Here is a 24980-nt window from a genome sequence, read left to right on the forward strand (position 1 = left end):
ACAACTGAACCCCCTAGGGGTCAGATAGCAACGTTGCAGCGCTGATATGTATATAAAAGTATAACAAACTATGGCCCAGATTTATCAACAAGTGACATTCTTGTAATTGTGGAAAGTCGTGCTGGGATCAAGTGGCTGATCCCAGCAATGGCACAGCATAAAGGGTCAGTGAGGATGTGTCCCCTGTGGGACATATCAATAGCCGGCACTGGGACAGTGAGTTTGTCCCTAGCGCCGATGATACAGATGCAGTGCATCCCTGAGGAAGAGACTGATCGGTCCCCACCAGCGGCGAAGTTTAGGTCGCGATGGGAGTCCGGCGCTGGAGCTTTTTGTTGGCTTCCAGCGTCGGTTTGGCGGTCGGATAAACTAGGCTCCAGCCATGAGCCAATCATGGCTCGCGGACTGGTTGCCAATACAAATTGGCCGTGGTGAGCCAATCAGGGCTCGCCACGTCATAGCACCACCCACTGGCGGCTTCATACATTGGTTGCTGCCGGGCGGCAGAGCTCAGTCAGTTGGCGTTGCGGAAAGGAGATGTCCCTCTCCAGATGAGCTCCAGCGGCCGTGGAAGAGGCCAGAAGATGGGGGGATCAACCAAGAAGATGGCGGCTGAGCCTTGAGGATGGCGGCAGTCGGCGGAGATTCAGCTGAGGACCGGAGAGAACTGCAGTGGTGGAATGCAAAAGAGCTTAATGAAGCACCCCACTGTAGCCGCTTCCAATGAGTTGGGTAGGCGGCCTTGGGCCACTACTACTTATTTATAACTCCCTAGACCACCAGGCGTTGGGCACTAGGCCCGTGGGGGTGAGTCAGGCTTTAGGCCTTTACCTCTGATAGGTGGGCACTAGGCCCGGTCTTCATAGGGGGCATTAGGCCCTATAGAATTGTTGCCCCAGTTAGGATTGAGTGACCTGGGTATTAAGCCCAGGTCACTAAGGGCTCTATTTATTAACATTATTTTTACTAAAATAAAGTGAAAAAGGGTGTTTTCACACCCTTTTCACATTATTTTAGTATCACCTATAGTTATTACAGGGCAATTGGAGTAGAATTCGTAAAATTCTACTCCAACCCCTAAGTATCACTTATTTTTAGTAAGCAGATCGCATTTCCCATAATTGTAATGGGAAATGTGATCTGGCCAAAGTTACTAAAAATAAATTGTAAAAAAATATTGGGGAAAGCCCTGTGATAATAACGCCACCTGGAGGTGGCGTTATCCAGGGTCTCCCCCAGTTACTGGACTTCTGCCCTGCTCTAACGGGGAGAGCAGAGCCGGAAGTCGGTCCCAGTAATCAGCTGTGTGGTCTAAACAGATTACTGTAAAAAAAAGAAAAAAAAATTGTCAAAATTTTTTTTTACTTACCTGACTCCAGGGACCGGTGATCGGGCCTCCGGTGATGTTCTCCCTCCGGTCAGCTGGTCTCCCATAGTGCACTGCGGCCCGGTCATCAGGTGATCGACTCCCAGTGCAGTATGGGAGATCACCTGATCGGAGGCATGGAGGACATCACCGGAGGCCCGGATCATGCAGGTAAGTGTAATTAAGGGAGGGGGGGATCGCGGGGGGTCTGCAATCACGGTGGTGGGGCTTAGCACCCGGGGGCGGGGCTTAGTGCCGGGGGGGTAGCAGCGGCGGCCAGTCGGCGCATGTGCGGGCACTTTGTCATGGTATTTTTTGTGAAAATACCGTGACTAGTGTGCGGAGGGGATTCGCAGGGACAGAGCTTTATCGCAAGCTCTGTCCCTGCAAGGGATTTGTAGTAAATCCCTGTGATATTGCCTGAATTCGCAATGTGAATTCAGTCGATAATATCACACTACAATCTGCATTCAATATGCGGATTGTAGTAAATAGAGCACTTAGTGAGTAAGTAGGTGGCCAACTGTGCCCAACATTATAGAGCGACTTTGGGCACTATTAGGTAAGCACGCCAAAAGCGCAGATCACTGGTACAGAAGTGACCAGCTAGTTTATCTATCACGAAGGAAAAAAAACTGAGCGTGGCGCTTGTCAACAAGCAGCTGTAAAAGGAGGGTGTTAATCTCCTTAATACAAATCAATAGATAAAAAATAAAAAATGTATACAGCGCTAGCGTAAAAGATGTTGTGATAAGTGGGGTTCAGGAAATTACCCTGAATATATACTAATCTATAACAAATGTATAAGTAACTGGCTTGGTTAAAAAAACATTTATTCCATCACATATAAAACACAATATTAATAAACCGCTCCTAGCATCGGAGTAGTTATATGGCTGCACAGATATGATATCACAATTAGGTATAAATCTCAGTCAATTGACTCTGATATCTTACTCATACTGGAGGCACTGATGTGGATAATAAATGTCAGTCTGTAGATTCCGGAAAATAATCCAGTGTTAAAAGAGACGTTACCAATCCTGGTTAGCAAGATGTCCTCGCAGTAATATCCTCCTATGGAGGGTGATTCCAGTGGTGTCTCAGAAATAGGTGCTGGTCCGGATCCTGTTAGAATGTCCACACTGATTTAGAGTCCTCCCAGAGTAGATTCAGCAAAAGATATCAAAGCACGATGTTGGTGGCAAGCTCAACGCGTTTCCGTGTGGAAATACCCACACCTTCGTCAGGAGCAAGTGTATAAGTGTCTCTAGATGTGCCAAGTACTTTATACCTCTTTAAATGAGTGAATCAAAAACAGATGTGCAGATTTTCTAAATCAAATAACCAAGCCAGTAAGCAAAAGACAATAACAATACATAAAAATCTCTCTGAAGGCAATCATGATATAGAATCATATATGTTCCCATAAAAACAAGTAGTTTAAAATACCTGAAATACTGTTATTCGTTCTATCGCTAACGTGGTCATGTGACTTCGGTCCGATCATGTGACTAGTGACACAGGTGAGGTGTGATTGGTCCTGATTGTCTCATATGCTCACAGCCGCGTGGAGTCTCCTTGGAAACAGCCGCATGTTGTGTCAGGGCTGGAGATCGCTACATAGTGTGGTGCGGTCACGTGATGTAAACAACACCACGTGACGCCGCCATAGATATCAGCGGGGCTGTCTCAGCTAGCAAACCTATCCTTCGCTGGGTACAGTTAAACTTTTATGGACTGATATCACCAGATAGCAGTCAAGTTTATCTATCACGCCACGCATGGCGCGCCACATACCACGCCATGAGTCGCGCCACACAGAAAGTTTAGTAATGTAGCGTAGCATAACGCTGGAAAAAAGTAATTACGTGTAATACAACTTTTTGCCAACCAGGTGTCACTTTTCCTAAACTACATAGCGCATGCGTCTAATTTCCAATGCATGTTCTGTATCACCGCCCGAAGATTGGCTGACAAAAGCGGTGACTCGGTACAGTATACAGTATTACAGCGTTTTCCACATGGAATCAGGAATGTATAATAAAGCGGTAGAAGAATGTCTAATAAAGTTTGAAATCATTAGGCTCTGTATTACACACTGACTGTGCGGTTGAAATTGCACACTTGCGCAATTGTAAATACTGTCGGCACTGTCCCTGACTTAGATATTGTAGTGGTTTCATTACTTTACAAACTACAGAACTGTAGTAATGGGTGAAGCGTGTAGCCTAGCGGTCTAATGCCTAGTCTCACCGCTTCTTTCTTCTTGTCCCGTGGGTTCGAGACCTTGAAAATATTTATATATTTTTTTTAATTATTATTTTTAAAATCTTCACTTACAATATTCAGTATTCAATACAGTACATGTGGAGCACATGCCCAATGCTTCGGGAGTCAAAAGATCATCACTGCGCATGCCCAGTTGTCTGCATTCCTACAGTATGCTGTTGAATTTTCACACTTGTGCCATTCTGCGCTGTCCCAGACTTACAGTACAGTACTTGTACACAATAGTCATTTCATGACTTCAGAAAGTGCTACAGTAGTGGGCTCTGTTTTAGAGGGAAGTCTCTGTATTACAGACTGACTGTGCGTTTAGAGCGCAAACTTGCGTCAATGTCGATACTGTCCCAGACCTGGACACTTTAGTGATTTTATGAGTTTAGTAACTGGTAATGGGCTCTATTTGGGAGAGAGGTCTCTGCATTACAAACTAACTGTGCGTTTAAACCGCAAAATTGCGTCAATGTCAGCACAGTTGGCGCTGTGGAGGCTGCTAGCCAGCTCCGAGGGATTACAGTACAAAAGAGATCTCTGGTGCATGCCCAGTGGTGCCCCGCCATAGCCAAACCCTTGTAGCACTATGCCATGGCGTACAGTATGGAAGATCATACAGTAGGGGGTCATGTCCGTCGCAACATTCGCACCACCGGACACACCACTAGAGAATGCACCAGTCCTATAGCAGGTATAATTTCTCCATCTGAATATGGCCGTTGGAATCAGTGCAACTGTATCTTAAGACGCAGTCGCTGACTGCTATATACCCACGAAACCGCCACCTTTGGTTAGCCAGCCCCCCTGTTTCATACCCACAAAAATACTCACTAAAATTGCCTCTCTCTCATCCAAATTCATTCTGCAGTAACCATCGGGCCCAGGCGCCAGCTGACTTTGCATGAGCAGACTGAAAACATTGTCCGCGTCCGTATGTCATCGACACATTGTGTGCCTCTAACTCAGGCCCAATCAGTGCAGCGTACATTCATAGCTTATTTGGTTTTGTTTTTGGTAATCGGAAACGGTTTAAAACGTTTATTCAAAGTATATTTCTATTAAACAGCTCCTACTGTAGTCACACATAAAAATAAAATAAAGACTTTGGGAAAATGCTGTTATACTATCAGCCATACAATGTCTGTCCGGGCCTCTAGCAAGGGAGGCTTTTACCCTGATCTTTTTTTACACTGCACCTAAATAAGAGCAGAGCCGCACACCAGTCATACGGCACGTGGCTGCTATTTTGAGTTCGTCTTGAGCCATCGGTAATCTGTGCCTCACTCAGCTCATATAATACAATGTTCCGCTATTATAAATACTGACATAATGGTTCCCTTTCATGGGACTCTTTCTCACTTGCTGTGCTTGTATCAAAACGTTGTGGTTGGAGATAAGAAATTACTGTACCCGCCTAAGACAGATTATCCACTGTGCCACCCTGCAGCGAGAACAATGTGCCACTGAATCAGCACTTCACTGCACAGAACACATTTTATGTTCAACAATGCTCCTCTGTTCCCAAGTGCCAACAAATAAAAGCTGCCTAATTCCAGGGCTTGCTCTCTGGACAGACCACAACTATTTAATCAGTAGATGACATGCCAGTGAATCTGTATTCACACCTCCTAACATGTCAAGCGGCCAAGGAGGGAGACATGATTACTTGTAATAACTAAGATATATTTTTCCTCGTGCTAACACACAGCTAGGTTTAAACTGGCGATTTAAGTCACCAGAGGTGCCCCTGGCTGTATGCTGGCTCACACCGTCCAACTGAGGTGTTTGTCTAGGCTTGGCCAGATTAGGCTTGTCCATCAGTGGTCGATGTTTGCCAACCATTGATATATAGGGGCCTATAGATGATGGTTTTGCCATCTATGATGCAAGAGCAATGGTTTACGACCATCGATGTTGGCATCAGTTCCTGCAGTCAAGTTACAAAAAATGTTGTATTTGTGGAGCTGGATGAATTTACAGTAGGTCCCCATAGTGTTGTATGGGGATAGCATGTAACATCAGCACTGAAAGGTAAGCAGAGGATATTTGCGATATCTCCTGGGTAACCTTTGTAATAAATGGCCCCGTTACTTTATTTCTACAAGTAGGTGAAAATATTAATTTTCACTATAATTGTAGAAATTATGGGATAATGAATAGACCCCAGAGCATTAACTAACATACAGGGGTATATTTACTAAAGTGCTGGTTTTTAGAAGTGGCGACCAATCAGATTCTACCTAACATTTATCTAGCACCATCTAGAAGATAATAGCTAGAATCTGATTGGTTGCTATGGGCAACATCTCCACCTCTAAAAACCTGCACTTTAGTAAATATACCCCACAGAGTCTGAATCAGCGATGGACGCAGGGGTGCCGACGCAGCATCTGTTGGCGGCCGCCCACCTGCGTCTTTAAGCAAATGCCGCTACAAACTCCTCCCCTTGTGTACAACCGTGCGGCTGAGTGCGCAGGGACTGAGACGCCCACTTTTAGCGTCTGTACACGCAGTAATACTGATTGCTCCGTCCTTAGACGCCAACATTGGTCTCACCGTTGAAACCTGCACCAGCCCTATGCAGGTGCACTTTCTCCATCTGACTGTAGCCTCCTATGCCTGCATCTGTGTGTCTGTGTACACGACACTCCCATAACGCCCAATAAACGCACCATTTTGGTGTACACTTCTAGCCACCTCCCATTCACCGCCCAGGAGCGCCCATCACTTTTCCACAACATTTCCGATATCATGTGTCTCGCTCGCAACAGCGCCTTTTTGCCATACTTGCCTACTCCCCCGAAACCTCCAAGAGGCTCACAAAAATCGGATGGCGTTCCCGACTGTGCGGAAAAGAAGCCAAGTCTCCCAGTGCCGACTGCTACCCCGGCCGCCCACTTCCACTTCGCTGTGAATTGCATCATCTTGGCCACGCCAAAGGAGGGGTGGGGCCAAGATCACCATTCTCCAGGCCCCGCCCACTTCATCTGATCCACGCCCCACGCAGTGCCAACCCAGAGGGGGCAGCCCAAAGAGCGGCAAGTATGGCCTTTGGGCCTGATTCATTAAGGATCAAAACTGCAACAGCGCACGCAGTTGGCTGATTGTTGCGTACTGCACATGCTTATGCATCGCAGTGCGCATGCGAGAAGGCTACACTGCGATCACGCAGAGCACGGTAAGTCATCGCAGAGTGATTGATAGGCAGTGAGCATTTGGGGATGGTGACTGGGGGGTGGTCGGCAAAATGCAGGCGTGTCTGTCCGTTTGAATGCCGTTGCATAGGCGTGCCTAAATTAGCCAATGCAATTGCCTACGCAGCTTGAGTACTTACTTCGTGCAACGAGGTTAGCAATCTCTAAGTAAGGTCGGGGCTGCTGTAATTGTGCGTGAGGGGCCAATGGTACTCGATGTTACCGATATTTATGGAGGTTTTGCAAGGTATTACGGATGTGAGATAGTGGGAGGCAGTGGCCGTCTCTATACTGGCAGTCCGACGACATTGCGATTGCAATCATTAGCATATTCTCGCAGCAGACCTCAATAGCGATCCTTAATGAACCAGGCCCGTTGTGCGTACTTTTGTGTGCGGGCAGACTTGCAAAACATCAGGTCGACAGAGAAGTGAGAGGGTCCGACTGGCAGGATTATAATTACATCAGTATCAACTATACGGATATTATTTGCAGAATTTCATACGCGCATTACTTGTGTATTATTAAAGAAATCAATCAATGATTGTAATAACGATTAAGTGTATTAATACAAGTGATAATGATCCGTCATGATTTTTTTTTCTTTATAAAGGTAAAAGAAAAAAAAAAGAAAATATAATGAATGTCCTATGGAGGGAGGACGCACATCAAGTCAGTAATAATATCAGCCCGTCTTTAATGAAACCATGAGTCAGCAGCTGGCATCGGTTGTGGATTTTCTAAACATCCCCTCATATCCTGAGACCAGGAGGAAAAAAAAATTGAAGAACAAAAAAAAAAGAAAAGACAGGGAAAAATCAGAGGAGAATTGAAAACAGACTCTCAGTCACCCTCACACAGAGGGGAGAACAGGAGGAGGGGGAGGCACACAAGTCAGAAAAGAGGGTCTGTAGAACAGTTCAGCTGAAAGGACACGACTTACAACAGCCGTCTTCTGACTTTCCATGTTTCTCTTTCCTTTTTACAAAAAGTTTTTCAAGTGTCGCCCAGTTTTCATCTCCTTTCAAAGCATCACTCTTTCAAGGCAAAGACACATTTTTACAGAAGGCTGAGAAAAGATCAGCATCATCACTTATCCACCAAGACATCCATCCATAACGTCATTCCCAGACTATGGAAAAAAAGAAAGCAAAAAGTTTTGTAAAAGTTTCAGGAGACTGAGATGCTGAGGTGGTACGCTGCTCAATTCATCCTCCAAGACGTTTCCTCTTAGCATTTTGGCAAAGTCCTTTTTTTTTTTTTCGTTCTCTCCCTGGAGCTCTGGCTATTAAATCCAGTGGAAAAGTTTGTGAAACGTTCCAGCACACGACAAAAATTTAGCTTCACGTCCTCAAGTAAAAGAAATTCAGACAAGACAGACAAAAGAGGGGAACAAGCTATCATTGACTCCTAAGGTAAATTGTATTATATGTCTGGTGCCTGTAACAAGAATTCTTTGAAAACTTTTTGCTAATGTCACTTGCGTTCTGAAACCAAAAGGAAACACTACCCAAATAGCTCTGTCTTCTGTAGTCTATTAATACCTGAGATTATTGTGCATCTTGTGTTTTTTAAAGCGTAAATGTAAAGTGCTTCATGTCCGATAGGGAGTTACGTGCTATATAAATAACATTATCATTAGATCATTATTATCTTTGGCAGAGCACACATACTGTACCCGGGCACTGTACTGATTCTGTTAAAGTGAAAATGAAATGGAAAGTAACTTTGTACCCCTGCAAACAATGCTGTAGTCATGTCTCACTGTGTTCCAGTGGTTATTTGTAAATCCCGTGCACTCGCTTACAGGCTCAGGTGCATCAGCCACGGAGATTTGGGAGCCCAGCTAAGGAAGCAGTTAAAATTCGCTTAACTTGAAATAACACAGCAAAACAATAGATTCCTAAGATATTAAAGAACGGCAAGCAGCAATGGCTCAGCTCCAGATTAATGTCGCAGCTTGTTTGAAATGTGGTTCGTCCTTAAAGAAACATTGTTATATTTCACAACTTTTGCTTTTTTGGCAATCGCGGCTGTGTTTTCTTACGGAAAGAATGTCTGAGGCAGCAAGCCGCTATCCCACTGTGGGAAGAGAACCCAGAGTGATGTTTTTAATACTCATTGCAAATGCAGATGGCCAGTCCTTTACACAGGCAGTTAGGGCATCATAGTGGGGTACTGAGCCTTGGGGGTAAATTTACTAAAGTGAGAGTTTTTGGAAGTGAGTTTTAGAAGAGATGTCGCCCATAGCAACCAATCAGATTCTAGCTATTATCTTCTAGAACAGTGATTCCCAACCTCGGTCCTCAAGGCACACTAACAGTCCTGGTTTTAGTGATGTCCATGATTGTGCACAGATGGTTAAATCAAAATAACTAAGGTACTAATTAAGTCACTTGTGCTCTAGTATGGCTATACCTAAAACCTAGACTGTCAGTGTGCCTTGAGGACCGTGGTTGGGAACTCCTGTTCTAGAAGGTGCTAGTTATATGTTAAGTAGAATCTGATTGGTTGCTATGGGCAACATCTCTTCTAAAACTCACTTCTAAAAACTCTAACTTTAGTAAATATTCCCCCTGGAGAGAGATAAGTTGGAGAGACATAAAGGACCAACTGATCAGCTCTAAACTGTCATTTTTCAAACACTGCCTGTAACATGACAGTTAGCAGCTGATTGGTTGGTACTTTATCTTTTTCCATTTTATCTCTCTCCAAGTTAGTACATCTCCTAGCTGTTAAAGATTAGAGAAATATATGCTTTTACGGTATTAACTTGCACTGGATTGATCAAAACTAGGGTCTAACTGTTCGGTATTTTGTTTGTATTCAGTATTGATTTTAAGGGTCATATTTATTTATTTTTGGGGAATTTGTCCCGATAATTGTATTATTTATCGCCTCTTATCACCGCAATAAGAGATAGAGAGTTACCCCAATGTACCATTATTCACTTGCAGGGACAGGTCTGTGTAAGTAAAGTGATTGCTATTAATTTACTTTTGGGTTCATACTCCGGCCACACTACTGCGCATTTGCGGTCTGCTGACTGCGCATGTGCGGATGGTGATTACCAGGTAGGAATCCTATGGATCCTTTTCCCCAAAACTTTTGCAGAATGCAGCCAATAGGCCACAATGGCGTTAGTTATCGGGGACAATCTCCGGAATGCCTCCCATTCTGGAATTTGGTAAATTTCAGTTTAGTAGCCCCCATCGAAACCTATAGGGCTGCTTTTGCAATTGAAAATGGAGGTGTGGCGCCCTATACATACAATCCAGGATTACTTCATATTTGTGGGTGCCCCCCAAAAATTTCTGTTTTGGAAATATGCCCCTAAATGATATAACCAATTAGTCAGCACATGGCCGTTATACATCAAGCCTACACATCACCATTTTTAGTGTTACTATATTCTGACACCAATGCCTGGTGAATCTCAAATTCTCCACCATTGCTAGGTTTGTGGCTAAGTGGGTCATTTATCACTGGGGCTTAGAATGCGGCGACAAAGGCGAATTTGTAATGTCGCTTGTCATGGTAATAAAAAAATCAGTTATTGCCGCAATTCACCACAATTTAACAACCAGTTGACTGGCCCAAAACGGTAAGGCTTTCATCTTCACCAGGCCAGTCTACGCAGGTATGCGAATGTGTGAGTCGGATTGCCACAATTTTGGCTTTCAGTTTAACTAATGAGGGAAAAAATATTTAAAAAAAAAAAAAAACTTATTCTTAATTATTTAAAAAATTAATAATATATTTTTAAATCTTGACACAATAAACATGTTTAACTCAAATAATTACCAACATAACAGGTATACTAGTTAAATAGGTTTTCCAATGCTATTGGCTTTGCCAACTAAAGCCATCTAATATTACCACTAGCATGGTTATTGCCTGTAGTAACAGTGTTTTTGCCAGCAATAGTGCTTTTTGTCCTTTGGCAAATCATCTATGGATGTACCGTAGGAGTATATGTACTAAAGTATGGGTTATTAGAAGTGGAGATGTTGCTCCTAACAACCAATCAGATTTTAACTATTATCTGAATCTAGAAGGTGCTAGATAAATGATACGTATAATCTGATTGGTTGCTATGGGCAACATCTCCACTTCTAAAAACCCGCACTATAGTAAATATAACCTGTAGTGTTAACCTAAATTCAAGAGTGTATATAAAAATAGCAGCACTTTTAAGTGGGGTACAAAAATACACCCTACTCAAGCCCCAGTGGGTTGTGCCAGGCAGCCATTTTTCCAAGGTTCCATTGTGCATCTTACAGGCCCAGCCAAAAGCCAGGGCCTGGTGACATTGCAGAAGAGGGTGTGAGTGAAAAGACCAATCAGAAGCTGCGATCATGGAGATCGTGGCTTCTGATTGGTCCTGCCATTCACACACCTCCTCCTCAAACTGGTGAACAGGTTACGACTGCTGACTTAGGAGGTAAATAGTATTGCTGAGCAGTCGGCGTATAGATAATTATATACACAGGCATAACTATAGCCACAGCAGTCAGATGATTGTTATAGGCTTCCGCAACACATGGGCCTTGTCCCAGATGGAAAAAATGGGCCTTTAGGTACACACTTCATAACAGTTTTTTACCCAGGCAGGTATATTATTTAGAAACTAAAGAGGATAATGTACCAGATTACAACCTATGCAGTTACTATTGGATAGTGACAGCGGAAGGGGCAGACACTATGGTGGGTATGATTTGATGATGGAACCATAGTTCCTTATACATAATAGTTGTATGATGCCTGACATTCTCTGTGAGTATCAGATAGAAGTATGAGTATCAGCTGGATGTGTGAGTATCAGCTAGGAGCGCTAGTATCAGCTAAGAGTGTGATTATCAGCTAGGAGCGTTAGTATCAGTTAGGAGCCTGAGTATCAACTAGGAACATGAGTATGAGCTGGGAGCTTGAGTATCAGTTAGGTACGTGAGGGATGTGCGCCAACCCCTGTGTTTTGGTTTTGGACTTGGATCTGGATCTCCTTCGTGTTTTGGATCTGGATTTGGTTATGGCAAAACTACGCTTGCATTTTTTGGTTTTGGATCTGTATGTTGTCTAAAAAATCATAAACACAGCTAAAATCTCATAATTTGGGCTTATTTTTGTTCCTACAGTATTATTAAGCTCAATAACATTAATTTCCCTAGTTTCCAGTCAATTTTGACCACCTCATAGCTCACAATATTGTTTTCACCCAGTTTAGGTCCATAATATGCACCAAGATAGCTGGCTGACTAAGCTAAGTGGCAGCAGTGGGCGGCACAAACAGGTGGCAGTTCAACTTCCAACATGGCACATAAGGACATATGTTTCCATTAACCAACAGACCAGAGGGAGATGGAGTATGTATGTAGTTGAAGGCAGGGAAAGAGACTGGACTGCTTGTTGTTTCTTATTTAGCCAAAGTTTCTGAATTTTGTAAACACTGTTGATGGGTGAGCTGTAGATGACGTAACAGGGAGGAGGTTCCTAGATGGTTGGGTTTCCTACCTATACTTACTCTGGCATGACAACGGGTACAGATGGCTTGACAATTGTTGTCCGGATTTGGGTAGAAATGATTCCACACATGAGAAGTGGATTTTTTTGTTTTATGCCCAGTCATGACAATGGGATTTTCCTTATCATTGGCAACAACTGTTTCCACTGGGGCCTGATTTACACAAACAACACGCTCATCAACAACATCCTCATCATCAGCATCCTCATCATCAACAACCTTATTAGCGTCAGCTACACAAATATCCTCCTCATCCTGGTGCACTTCCACAGAAGCATCCTCAATTTCTATGTTAGCGTGTTGATTTGTGCTGCTTGAGGAGGCTCCTCTTCGAGTACAGCTTTGGAAATGTCAGGCTCACACATGGCACCCGCCAACACACTTAGGACCTCATTCAGAGTCGGTCGTTGCGGCCGCACGGTCGTACGCCACCGATGTTCGCTAAACTGCGCATGCGTAAAGTTCGCAATGCGCATGCGCAAACTAGCTGCTATGATCAGAAATGTCTCTCTCCTTGAACACAGCCAGGTCGGTAGTTTGAGTGACAGAATGAGGCGTTTGTGGGTGGTAACAGGGGAAGGTGCTTGAAAACGGGGGAGTGGAGATCCGAACGCAGGCGTGCCTAATTATGCGAACGGCGTTTTATGGGAGTGCATAATTAACAAAGTAGTGTCATGGCACACGTGACATGGGTGGTTTGTACACTGACCTGATCGTAGTGCTTAAGAGAGGGTATGGTCAACCTTAAGCTCTACGACCAGCTCCGATGGTTACCGATGGTCTCGATTAATCCTTATATGGCCGGTGATGACGTGTAATGCGTACGAGAAGGGGGCATATTTTTTGTCTTACGGCCGCATCCTCCCCTTGGTCGGCCAGCTAACGATCCGATCTTAAGGACGCAACTTGCCAGTGCATCATTTGCATATCCGGCCCCTTTTCCCTTACGACCGTGCGGCCGCAACGACCAACTCTGAATGAGGTCCCTAGACTCTTCTCAGGGATTTGTGACATTTCTGAGTGCACAGTTGGATCCTGTTCCTTAAGGATTTTAATTTTTTTTTAATGTCTACAGGGAGCAGGGCTTACATCATCATAAGAGGCAAAACCACCAGTCATAAATTAAGGCCAAGGCCTTAGCCTTTCCTTGCCACTTCTTGTGGTGAAAGGCATATTGCCAATTTTATGTCTTTCTGCAGCTAACTTTCCCTTTGATATTTTTTTCTTTACCACAGTAAGAGATTGGTTCTTTGATTTTAGATGCCCTGACTTAAGCCCTGTATGCCTTTAGTACGGCTTTAGTATATGACATAGATGGACTAGTATCGTCATGACTGCTGGCACTGGCAGCAGCTTTAGCACTAGTATGTGGTTCCTGCTCTCCTCTCAACTGATCGTTCTCCATATCAACAAACACGAATGAAGTGGGGTACAGCACACACGTCAATTTGTACCAATTTTAATATTACACTGCGGTATCAATGACCAACTGTGTCACAATATTTTTTATGAATAAGAAAAGAATAACACACTGTGCTGCCACTTACAGTGTCATAATATTTTTTATGTATAAGAATAACACACTGCGCTACGACTTATAGTGTCACAATACGTGGATGATAAACTGCGGTCTGGCCGACAGTGTCACCGAACAATAATAGCATAGTTAGCACATGCAAAAAAAAGAAAAATGAAAAAAAAATTAAATTTTTTGTGGAAAGCTAATTTTATTTAACTTTTAATTTTTTTACACTGGGGAAGAGGACCCCTAGACAAGGCAGCACCCCTTTATAGACAACTAAGCACCCCTGCGGAGTGCGGATGGACCACCTGCAGAGTTACAAATACGTGGATGATAAACTGCGGTCTGGCCGGTAGTCTCACCGAACAATAATAGCGCAGCTAGCTCACACAAGAAAGAAAAAAAAAGATCTTTTTTATTTTTTGTGGAATGATAATTATTAATTTTAACTTTAATTTTTTTTACACTGGGGAAGAGCACCCCTGGATTGACAGAGCACCCCTTTATGAACTGTAGTCCTAGCCCCTTGATTGACAGGACAACAGTGACACAGCAGCACCCCCCACTTTATGTACTGCAGCCTCAGCCCGACAACACTGCACCCTTGAACAACTACAACGCTGCACCCTTGGACAACTATAACATTGCACCCTTGAACAACAGCATGTCTGTTCTGTACACTCTCCACAGCCAGAGTGAAAATGGAGCGATCACCGGGACCTTTATAGAATCCAAAACCCACGAGAATCCGGGAGGATAACGTTTTACCTCGTTTTCGGGTCCAAGCCTGGCGGGAAAACCCGAGCCGGACTTGGATCAGACTCGGAATTGCAATGTTCGGGTGAGTCCGGTTCTCGGAGAACCGAACCTGCTCATCTCTAGCTAGGAGTGTGAGTATCAGCTAGGAACATTAGTATCGGCTAGGAGCCTGATTATGAGCTGGCAGCGTGAATATGAGCTGGAAACTGGAATATCACCTAGGTGTGTGAGTATCTGTCTACACTTTATCGCTCTCCAAGCTTTGATAAATCTCCCCCATATTACAAAACAGACATCTCAGAAGGACCAGATATTGAGATATCCCATTAACAGGCACTAGAAAATATATGATATGATTTGCCGGGGTTGTAGTTAATAGAACTGTGGACTACATGCCGCCGGTCGTCAGCTAAAGCCCGATGGGGGACTTAAGATAGACACCCCCCGGGAAGGGTTAGGGTTAGGCTCGGGGTAGGCGGGTTGAGCTTAGGCGCCGGTATTTCATACCCATTCCGATTTGCTGATATATGCTATATTGGTGTGCAGAAGATTACATTATCCCCTTTTAGGGGCATTGGGCCTGATTCAGCAAGGATTGCAGTTGCTTATTCGCATGTAATCGGGCAATTATTCCACACTGCGCATGCGTACTCATCGCAGTGCGTGTGCGCAAACCAGATGCTGCGATCGGGGGTGACCACACAGATCCACCGCAGAGTGATTGACAGGAAGTGCCATTGGTGTGTGGTGATGGGGGGGTGGTCGGGCGTATGCAGGCGTGCCAGTGCGTTTCCACGACGTTGCATAAATTAGCCACTGTGAAACCAGATGCAGCTTGAGGTCTCATAGTGTGCGCTGAAGTAAGCAATTCCTGAGTGAGGTCTGACCTGCCTTACCTGTGCGTATGGGTCCGAAGTTACTCGATGTTACCGAATAATTTGCTACTGTATGTTGCCCAAGTATATGGATGTGAGTAAAGGGGAAGTGGGTGTCCTTATGTTAGGCTGCGATTGCAATGCGAATGCAGCTTATGCACATCACCGCTGATATTAGCAACTGCGTTGCGTCATACATGCCAACTCTCCCTCATTGTCAGGGAGGGAATCAGTATGAATGACCACCGGACTACAGCCCGGCAGTTCAAATCCCGACTCCGCTGGGTCACATTACAGCGCAGGTAAGTATACTATCCATACCCCTCCCCCCCAAGTGCCTGACCCTAACCTCCCCCCATTAGTGCCTAACTCAATCCTTCCCCCATTAGTGACTAAACCTAACCCTCCTCCCCGCACCCTAAACCTAACCCTCCCAGGGGGGGTGCCTAACCCTAGCCTCCCCCCCTAGTGACTAAACCTAACCCCCCCTTCCCCAAGCCCAACTCTAACCTTCCCTGGGTGGGTGCCTAACCCTAACCGTCCCCGGGTGGGTGCCTAACCCTAAGTCCTCCCGGGGGTCCCTAAACCTAACCCCCCCATCCCCGGCTATGTGTATACTTACCCCCGGCTGAGGACGATCGGTCCAGCGTCCTCTCAGCATTCCGGCGTTGGCAATAATATAGGCGTCAGTATTTCAATGCCTATGTTAAATCCCTTGCCGGGATTCCTTTGTCGGGATTGAGACCAGCAGCCGCTACATCCCGTCAGGGAGAATCCCTGAAATAGCAGCAATCTCCCTGTCTCCATGAAGAGACTAGCAATATCCCTGATTGCACCTTACCCCCATTATGAAGCTATTTTATTTAAAAAAAAAACAGAGATATGTACATTCAAATGGGATCATTAGTATCATTTCCCTGCATTGGTTATAACTTTAAGGCACAATGATCCCTACGACTACATGTATTTTCTGTAATGTATCAGTGTGTTTTCATCAACACGTAGCTCTTACTAACTGCTTTGGGGCTCACTTACATTAGGATGTAAGTCAGTATTATGACACGCCTCTCAGATGTAGCAATACACGCCCACTTTACCGCTGCGCTCATATGTGTTACTTTCACACTCTCCCTGAAATGCTTTTTCAAAAGTAGGCACATATGAGTTACGTGCATAGAAGCAGAGTAGCGATCCTCGCTGAATCAGGCCCATTGTCCATTCTACAAAAATGACAGCTAGTAGCTGATTGGTTGCTATGGGCAACACCTCAACTTGTCCTCTTTAGAAGTCTAGTGTTGACCATCACCCCCATAGTTACAATTGTCAGGGTGTAGTACACTGATACGACACTTTAATAGTTTCCATCTCAGGCTGTAAACTTATTTTGGACATCAACTGTGTCATCCATAGGCTTAACTGAACACTTACATAGAGTCATTTTTTGGATTGTTTAAGAGCCTGTAGTGTAGACAGTACATCAGAGGAGGCAGGGACAATGCCATAGTCACAGCCTGGGAAAATTGTATCAATTAGTGCTAAAAGCATCAGCAAACAATGGGCCTGATTCAGACCCACTCGCGAGCGGCTGTCTGCTCGCAAGTGGGTCGATGTTATGGACTGAGCATGTGCACGACGGAGGGAGCTCCGTCGTGCGCATACGCCAGACGCGACGAGCGAAGGAAAGTCCTTCGCTCGTTGTGTCCGATCAAAGGGGGCGTGCTGTCAATGTTGATTGACAGCACGCCCCCTTTGGTGGGCGTGCCGGGGGCGTGCCTCCCTGACGGGGGCGTTCCCACGGGAACGCCTCCCGTCAGAAGCCGGCCCACTGACATCACTAGTGATGTCAGTGAGAGTGATTTTGGCTCTGATAGAGCCAAAATCACTCCGGAGCTTGCGGTTGAAAACCTCAACCGCAGGCTCCGGCTCGCAAATTCGATGGTCGCGATGGTCTCGACCATCGCGACCATCACAATGCATGCTCGTATAGCCTGTGGGTGGTGACCCACAGCTATACAAGCGTCCAGGAGGACGCTCCATGAAAATGGAGCCCGGCCCTCATTCAGAGCGTGCGCTCTGCTCAGAGCGTACGGCTCTGAATGAGGGCCAATGTTCTTAAATAACAACAAATGCCTGTTAATGCTAATGTTAAATAAAGACCTGTTTTATGATTGGAGCTTGATCTCCTAGCAACTGTTGTTACATGACTGTGCACCGTGTAATGTGCTCTCAGGGCCTGATTCATTAAGGATCGCTATTGCGATCGCAGCTCCGTAATCGCACGCAGGTCTGCTGCGAAAATATGCTAATGACTGCAATCGCCATGCCGTCGCACTGCCAGCACTGGAAGTGATGCCCACTGCCTCCCACTACCGTTATCTAACTTCCGTAATATCTTGCAAACCGCAACAAACATCGGTAACATCGAGTACCATCGGCCCCTCACCCAGAATTACAGCAGCCCTGACAGTACTTACAAATTGCTAACTTCGCTGCACGCAAATGCATGCGCAATGGCTAAGTTATGCACGCAACGTCATTCAAAAGGACAAACACGACTGCGTTTCTCCAATCACCCCGCCGTCAACACCCCCAAACGCTCACTGCCTGTCAATCACTTTGCCATGGCGCTGCGTAGTCTGCTTGATTGCTGTGCGATTGCAGTGGTGCCTTCGCGCATGCGCACTGCGATGCATACGCATGCGCAGTACTCAACAATCGCCAACTGCGAGCGCTTTTGCAATTGCGATCCTTAATGAGTGAGGCCCTCAGTTCCCTGTGTTCTCAGGGCCTGATTCAGAGCCGGACACTCTAAAAGAGCTCTCGCCCTGAACCAGGCGTTTTTTTTTGGAGCGGCTTCCTGGCCGCTCGCATAGCTGTGGGTGACCTCCTACAGCTATTGCGAGCGGCCAGGATGATGGTCGCGATGATCAAGACCATCGCAACCATCGGGGCTTGCGACGAGACCCTTATGGTAGGGTCTGCCGCAAGCCCCAGAGAGCTTCCGGCTCTGTTAGAGTGTGATGTCAGTGGGGCCGCCCACAAACGGCAGACATTCGCTTGGAAACGCCTCAGTTTGTGAAGCCACCCCCCTGCCACGCCTACAAAACGGGGCGAGCTGTCGATCAACATCGACAGCCGCCCCTTTTGTAGTGAGCCACGGAGCGAGAGAATTTCTCTCTCACTCCAGGGCTTGTGCACGCGCAGTGCGGCCGCTGCGCGTGCACAGAGCCCACCATCGACCCGCTTGCGAGCGCTCAAGCACTTGCGAGTGGGTCTGAATCAGGCCCTCAGTGAGAAGGGCACCTGTATAAGCACCAAGTAGCAAAACCAATGCATGAAACATATACATTATATACAAACAGTATACACGGTGTAAGGATTCATTTATGGGTTTCGGTCTTTCATGCGGATTTCCTGCAGTTTTGTCTACATCAAGAACATTGTCCAGCAACACAATTCTCACCAGTGCATGCAGCAACATCTAAGGCACAGAAGGGTGATGTCTCTGTTGTATCCAGTTGTAGGATACATAGAAATCATCATGTGAGAATTAACCAATCTGTAAGTTCATGCAGCATTCTGGACCTCATTCAGAGTCGGTCGAAGCGGCCGCACGGTCGTACGCCACCGATGTTCGCTATACTGCGCATGCGTAAAGTTCGCAATGCGCGTGCGCAAACTAGCCACTACGATCAGAAATTTCTCTCTCCTTGAACACAGCCAGGTCGGTAGTTTGAGTGACAGATGGAGGCGTTTGTGGGTGGTAACAGGGGAAGGTGCTTGAAAACGGGGGAGTGGAGATCCGAAGGCAGGCGTGCCTCATTATGCGAACGGCGTTTTATGGGAGTGCATATGGTTTATGGGAGTGCATAATTAACAAAGTAGCGTCATAGCACATGTGACATGGGAGGTTTTTACACTGACATGATCGTAGAGCTTAAGAGAGGGTATGGTCAACCTTAAGCTCTACGACCAGTGCCGATGGTTCCCGATGGTCTCGATTAATCATTATATGCCCGGAGATGACGTACGAGAAGGGGGCGTATTTTTTTGTCTTCCAACCGCTTCCTCCCCTTGGTCGGCCAACTACCGATCCGAACTTAGGGACGCAACTTGCGAGGGAATCATTTGAATATCCGGCCCCTTTTTCCGTACGACCGTGCGGCCGCTTCGACCGACTCTGAATGAGGTCCTCTGTGTGCATGGAAGAATGCACCATACTGTAATACATGTCACCTTATCTGAGACACATGGAAGAATGCGCCATACTGTAAACCATACTTGCCTACTTTTGAAAAAGCATTTCAGGGAGATTGTGAAAGCAGCTCCTATGAGCACGGCGGTAAAGTGGCGTGTACTGCTACATCTGAGAGGCGTGTCATAAACCTGACTCACATCCAAATGTGAACGAGCCCAAAAGCAGTCAGTAAGATCTATTCGTTGATTAAAATACACTGATACTTTCCAGAAAATGCATATAGCCATAGGGATCATTGTGCCTTATAACCAATGTAGGGAAATGATACTAATGATTCCATTTGAATGTATATATCTCTGTTTTTTTTTTTTTTAAATATACCAGCTTCATAATGGGGGTAAGGTGCAATCAGGGAGATACGGTAGCTAGGCTCTTCAGGGAGACAGGGAGATTGCTACTATTTTAGGGAGTCTCCCTGACAATGAGGGAGAGTTGGAAAGTATGCTGTAAACACATAGGTATATACTGTAATACACATGTCACCTTATCTGAGACATATGGAGTATATCATGGACTGGAGCTAATGTTTGACCGAACATGGACAGAAACAAAAAATTGCATTTATCACCCATGGACCAAAACTTCGTAACAGACGTAATAGACTTTAGTAATTCTCTAAAAGTATGTTTGCAATGGGGACCATTAATCCCTATTTCAACTCCATTTGCTCTCGTTTCAACATAAGAGATGAGGATTAGTGATAGTCATATAGATTGTAATATTCTGGGGAACAGGTTGTGTTCTACGTATTGCTAATGAATCTACATGGGACATACGTTAAAACCGAGTGTAAATACAATATGGATTATTGGTATTCTGTGCAACAAAATATATCCACGGAAGTGCAGCCTGTAAATGCATTATGGACATGTGACATGACGGAGACAGGAGGCACTGATGCCTCGTGCTTAAGTTACGCAAACATTCCTAATGAGTAGGAGCCAAGCACCAGCCGATCATTCATGTTTTCAGGATTTCCATTGGATTAAGGGCCTGATTCAGAGCTGAACACTCTGACCAGAGCGCTCGCTCTGAATCAGTGCCCTCCTCCATGAAAATGGAGCGGCCTCCTGGCCGCTCGCATAGCTGTGGGTGACCACCCACAGCATACGCGAGCGTCCATGATGATGGTCGCGATGGTCTTGACCATCACGACCATCGGGTTTGCAACGGAGACCCTGCGGTAGGGTCTCGCTGCCGCAAGCCCTGGAGTGATTTTGGCTCTATCAGAGCCAAAATCACTCCCACTGACATCACTAGTGATGTCAGTGGGGCCGGCTTCAGACGGTAGGCGTTCCCATGGGAACGCCTCCATCTGGCAGGCACGCCCCCGGCACGCCCACCAAAGGGGGCGTGCTGTCAATCAACATCGACAGCACGCCCCTTTGGTGCGAGACCCGGAGCGATGGAGAGCCCGCCGCTCGCCGGGTCTCGCGCATGCGCATGACGGAGCTCCCTCCATTGTGCTCATGCGCAGTGGGGGAACATCAACCCGCTTGCGAGCGTCCTGCGCTCGCGAGCGGGTCTGAATGACCCCCTAAGCTCATTCAATCATCATGTCAAGGTATTAATGGACTGTATAAGATTGTGTTTTGTTAAATTCCACCTTGCAGTTAGGGCTATCCATTAATCTGTTAACTATCGATGGTCAATGGTTTTGACCATTGGTGGAAACCAAAAATAGTTACACCATCAATGGTTTGGGTCTGCACATGCGCACACAATAGGAGCCGCGCAAGGCACAATACAGCAGGGGGAAAGAGTTCTTTAAACATTGGTACTCCTTATTAATGGCAAAACCATTGGCCATCGACTGTAAACCATCGGTGGTTTCCAACCATCAATGTCCGATGGACGTCTCTGCTCCTGCCTACACAAGTAATACAGTACAGTATTACATTTCCATCTGACATATGAGATAATCAGGGTCTTTTAAGAGAGGGGCCCCCTCCTCTCTCCCCGGCGACCGGCAGTCGACTAACGCGGCTGGCCGGCCACCGCAGAAGCAATAAACTCTGGGCAGAATGCCGGAAAATTGGCGCCGGCGACCCGTGTGCCCTGCACACCCTGCACCCATTATAGATACGCCAAAGGAGACAATTACAGCCAAATAGATTAATTCTCCCATGCATGACTGATAATGTATCACACAGGCGAAGACAGGTGCCAAACAGCCCCTCCATTGATGTTTCTGATTAAACCAATTGCAGTCATGATGCCAAAATGACCTGCTCCCCAGAAAATCTATGTAGTGGAACTCTGGAGTTCCCCTGTGCTTTTCATCCCAGTTTAGAAGCCAGAGCAATGAGTATGTGACGGCTGTGTATTTGAGACTTGCCAAAAAGAAGGGGGGGGGGAACTTGTTACAAAACCACAACAAAAATGACCTACAATCTGGGATCCAGCAGTCTCTTATCACCAAAGAGACGCAAAAAGTCTGCAATTAGGAAATGAGTTGTAAACAGGATATCGAGACTGAAGGATCTATTTTATCGTGTTCATTATAAATGACTGATTTCAGCCCTATCAGACAAAGCAGAACCTGAAGCGGATGTACTTACAGCAATTGAATATAATTGAATCTTTTTTTTGTAAATATTGAATGCAGTATTTGTTATTTTCTGTTAGTTTTTGTCTCTTGTTTTTGGTATTATATTTGTTGTATTCAATATGTTCACAGTCAGCAGGTCGATATGGTTAAACGGTCGACAGGTTAAAAAAGTTCACAGATAATTGGTTGACAGTGACTGAGGGCTCGATTCAGACCCGCTCGCTAGATGCGTATGCAAATTCGGCAAGGCAGGCAATTGCATGGCAAGGCATTAGCACGCCCACTATGTCTTGGCATGCGAGAGCTCTGTTTATGCAGAAGCCCACTAGCCTGTCTTAAGACGCTCACTTGCACATATCATGTATGCAACCATCGGTAACATAGAGAACCATCAGATGCTTATGCATCGCTTGTGGTTGACCATACCCTACCGTAAGCACTGCGATCGGTTCACTATAAAATTCTGCCAAGTGATGAGTGCTATGACGCTGCCTCCACTCCCCCGTTTCTAGTGGCCAGCCGGTCACCACCCACAAACGGCTTCTCCGGTCACTCACTCAGCCGGGCTGTCTATGCGCAGTGAGCGTACGCTTCCTGATCGCTCGCACTGGTTTGCGCACGGGCACTGTGATGCGTGCGCGTGCGCAGATTGCAAACATCGACTGGCTGCGTGCGAACGCTTCTTAGTGAGCTGGTCTGAATCAGGCCCTGGTCGATGGGGTTAAAAAGGTTGACATTGAAATGGTCGACACAAAAAGGTCAACACATTAATTTTTTTTGTTGCACTTAACCGTAAGCCTAACACTAAAAAATATGAAAAAACATGTGTCCACTGTTTTTGGGTCAACCCTGTCGATCTTTTAACCCTCCTGACCTAAGTCACTGTGGACCAATTACCTGATGACTATTTAACCCTGTTGACCTTTTAACCCCATCAACCTAGTGACTGTCGACTTATTGACTGTCTACTTTTTCAGTTTAGGCCTGCCATCCTGATATCGATGGTACAGATTTTACATACGAGTATGGCTTCCTATGTGAACGTTTACGCGTTTATGGGTGTGACTCAGAAATGGAGACTGTGTGGATGCAGCAGCAATGCGGAAATATGGTGATGCCGGAGGAGGCGTCTAAAGTCAAAAGACGGCCAGTGCTGGCATTGCAGATCCAAATGCTGCGTCCGAAGTCCACATTGCATGGGACTCTGGGCCTGATTCAGAGCCGCTCGCAAGCGGCCGCTCGTTTGCTCCGAGCGATGTTCGCACATCTGCGCATGCGTATGGGTCGTAATGCGCATGCGCCAACCAGTCAGTGCGGTCAGAAATCCTGTGCTCGCAAAATAGCGAATGCCTGCTAATTTGAGTGACAGAATGAGGCGTTTGTGGGTGGTAACAGGGGAAGGTGCTTGAAAACGGGGAGTGGAAATCCGAACGCAGGCGTGCCAAACGGTCAAAACGGGCGTTTTAAGGGTGTGCATAATTAACAAAGCAGCGTCATCGACCACGTCAGTTGGTTGTCTTTTAGCCTGAACTGCTCGCATGATTGCGGTAGGAAAATGCTACCACAAGAATAGTTCATATGCCTTTCGATGTACTCGATTAATCTAATAAATAGCGGAGATGACGTATGATGCGAGCGGCCAAGGGGCGTCTTTACAAAATAGCGAGCGCATGTTTCGTTCGCTCGCTCAGACATAGAGGCATCAACAGACCGCAAAGAGCTAGCGCTCAATTTAAATAGCCAGCCCCTTTTTCTGAACGAGCGTCCGCAATTAGCGTCCGGCTCTGAATCAGGCCCTCTGTAATGTAATAAAACAAGTAAAGATGTTACATCGCTTTTGCATGATAAACCTTTCAGCAATCGATGTACATACGTAACACTCTAATAATCAGGGAGATGCCAATTTTCTGTGTGCCTCTTCCATGAACCCAGAACTGGATGTGTCATTCATTGCAAGAGAAAAATGAGTCAAACATTATACTGACTAATAAATGGTACCATGAAATCGACCTGAAAACTAAGATTAGCATTGAAATTCTCAAAGGATAAAAATGTTATCTGTGCACAGAGCAGAGTTATTTTAGATCTAGCAGATGTTGCAGTGGAAATAGGACAGCCAGGCGCGCTGTCTGTGCACAGTTGTCTAAAACTTTGATCATCGCTGGCTGCAGCTCAATCTGAGATGCTTGTTCCTTCACCCCAGTCCAATTGCTTTTTGCCTTGACAGAATTTACAACTTGTGGTTGGCAGAGTAGTGAATGAATCCATTCCCAAACTCCCTTCCCCCACACCGTGACCTTAGAATGTAATATGGTCCAAAAAAACATTGTCATTACTCATCTGCTATGTGAACCTTTTGTGTATGATATACAAGCTTGGAACAGATAGTGAAAATTTAATTTCATAGGGATAAGTTACACTGATTAATTAGTCTTAAAGCAACAATCTTATCTGTGTTTTTTTTTTACATAAATCACTTTGGCAGGCTGTAAGAGAGGCAGCTTGGTAATCCCCCTTTCCTTTAGTTTGTGTCTTCATACTGCTAGTAATGATGATTGACAATTATTCAGGTTTTCCTGTAATTATGTGACTACCATGACAACAACAGTCGCATGACACATGTAGTGAGCAGAGAGGCTTTGACACACTGCTCT

The 24980-nt window shown here is 45.6% G+C and overlaps 1 protein-coding gene across 1 annotated transcript in view; it reads left to right on the forward strand.

The window, feature by feature from the left end:
• The first annotated feature begins 7703 nt into the window (after positions 1 to 7703).
• PDGFRB (platelet derived growth factor receptor beta) overlaps positions 7704 to 24980 on the forward strand; it is a 141875-nt gene continuing 124598 nt past the window's right edge. The window contains exon 1 of the mRNA XM_088478266.1: positions 7704 to 8255. The gene's annotated coding sequence lies outside the window, so the exon portion shown is untranslated. The remainder of the gene's footprint in view (positions 8256 to 24980) is intronic.

The sequence above is a fragment of the Taudactylus pleione genome, unplaced genomic scaffold (genome assembly GCF_031769625.1).
Source record: "Taudactylus pleione unplaced genomic scaffold, aTauple2 ptg000212l, whole genome shotgun sequence".
NCBI lineage: Eukaryota > Metazoa > Chordata > Amphibia > Anura > Myobatrachidae > Taudactylus > Taudactylus pleione.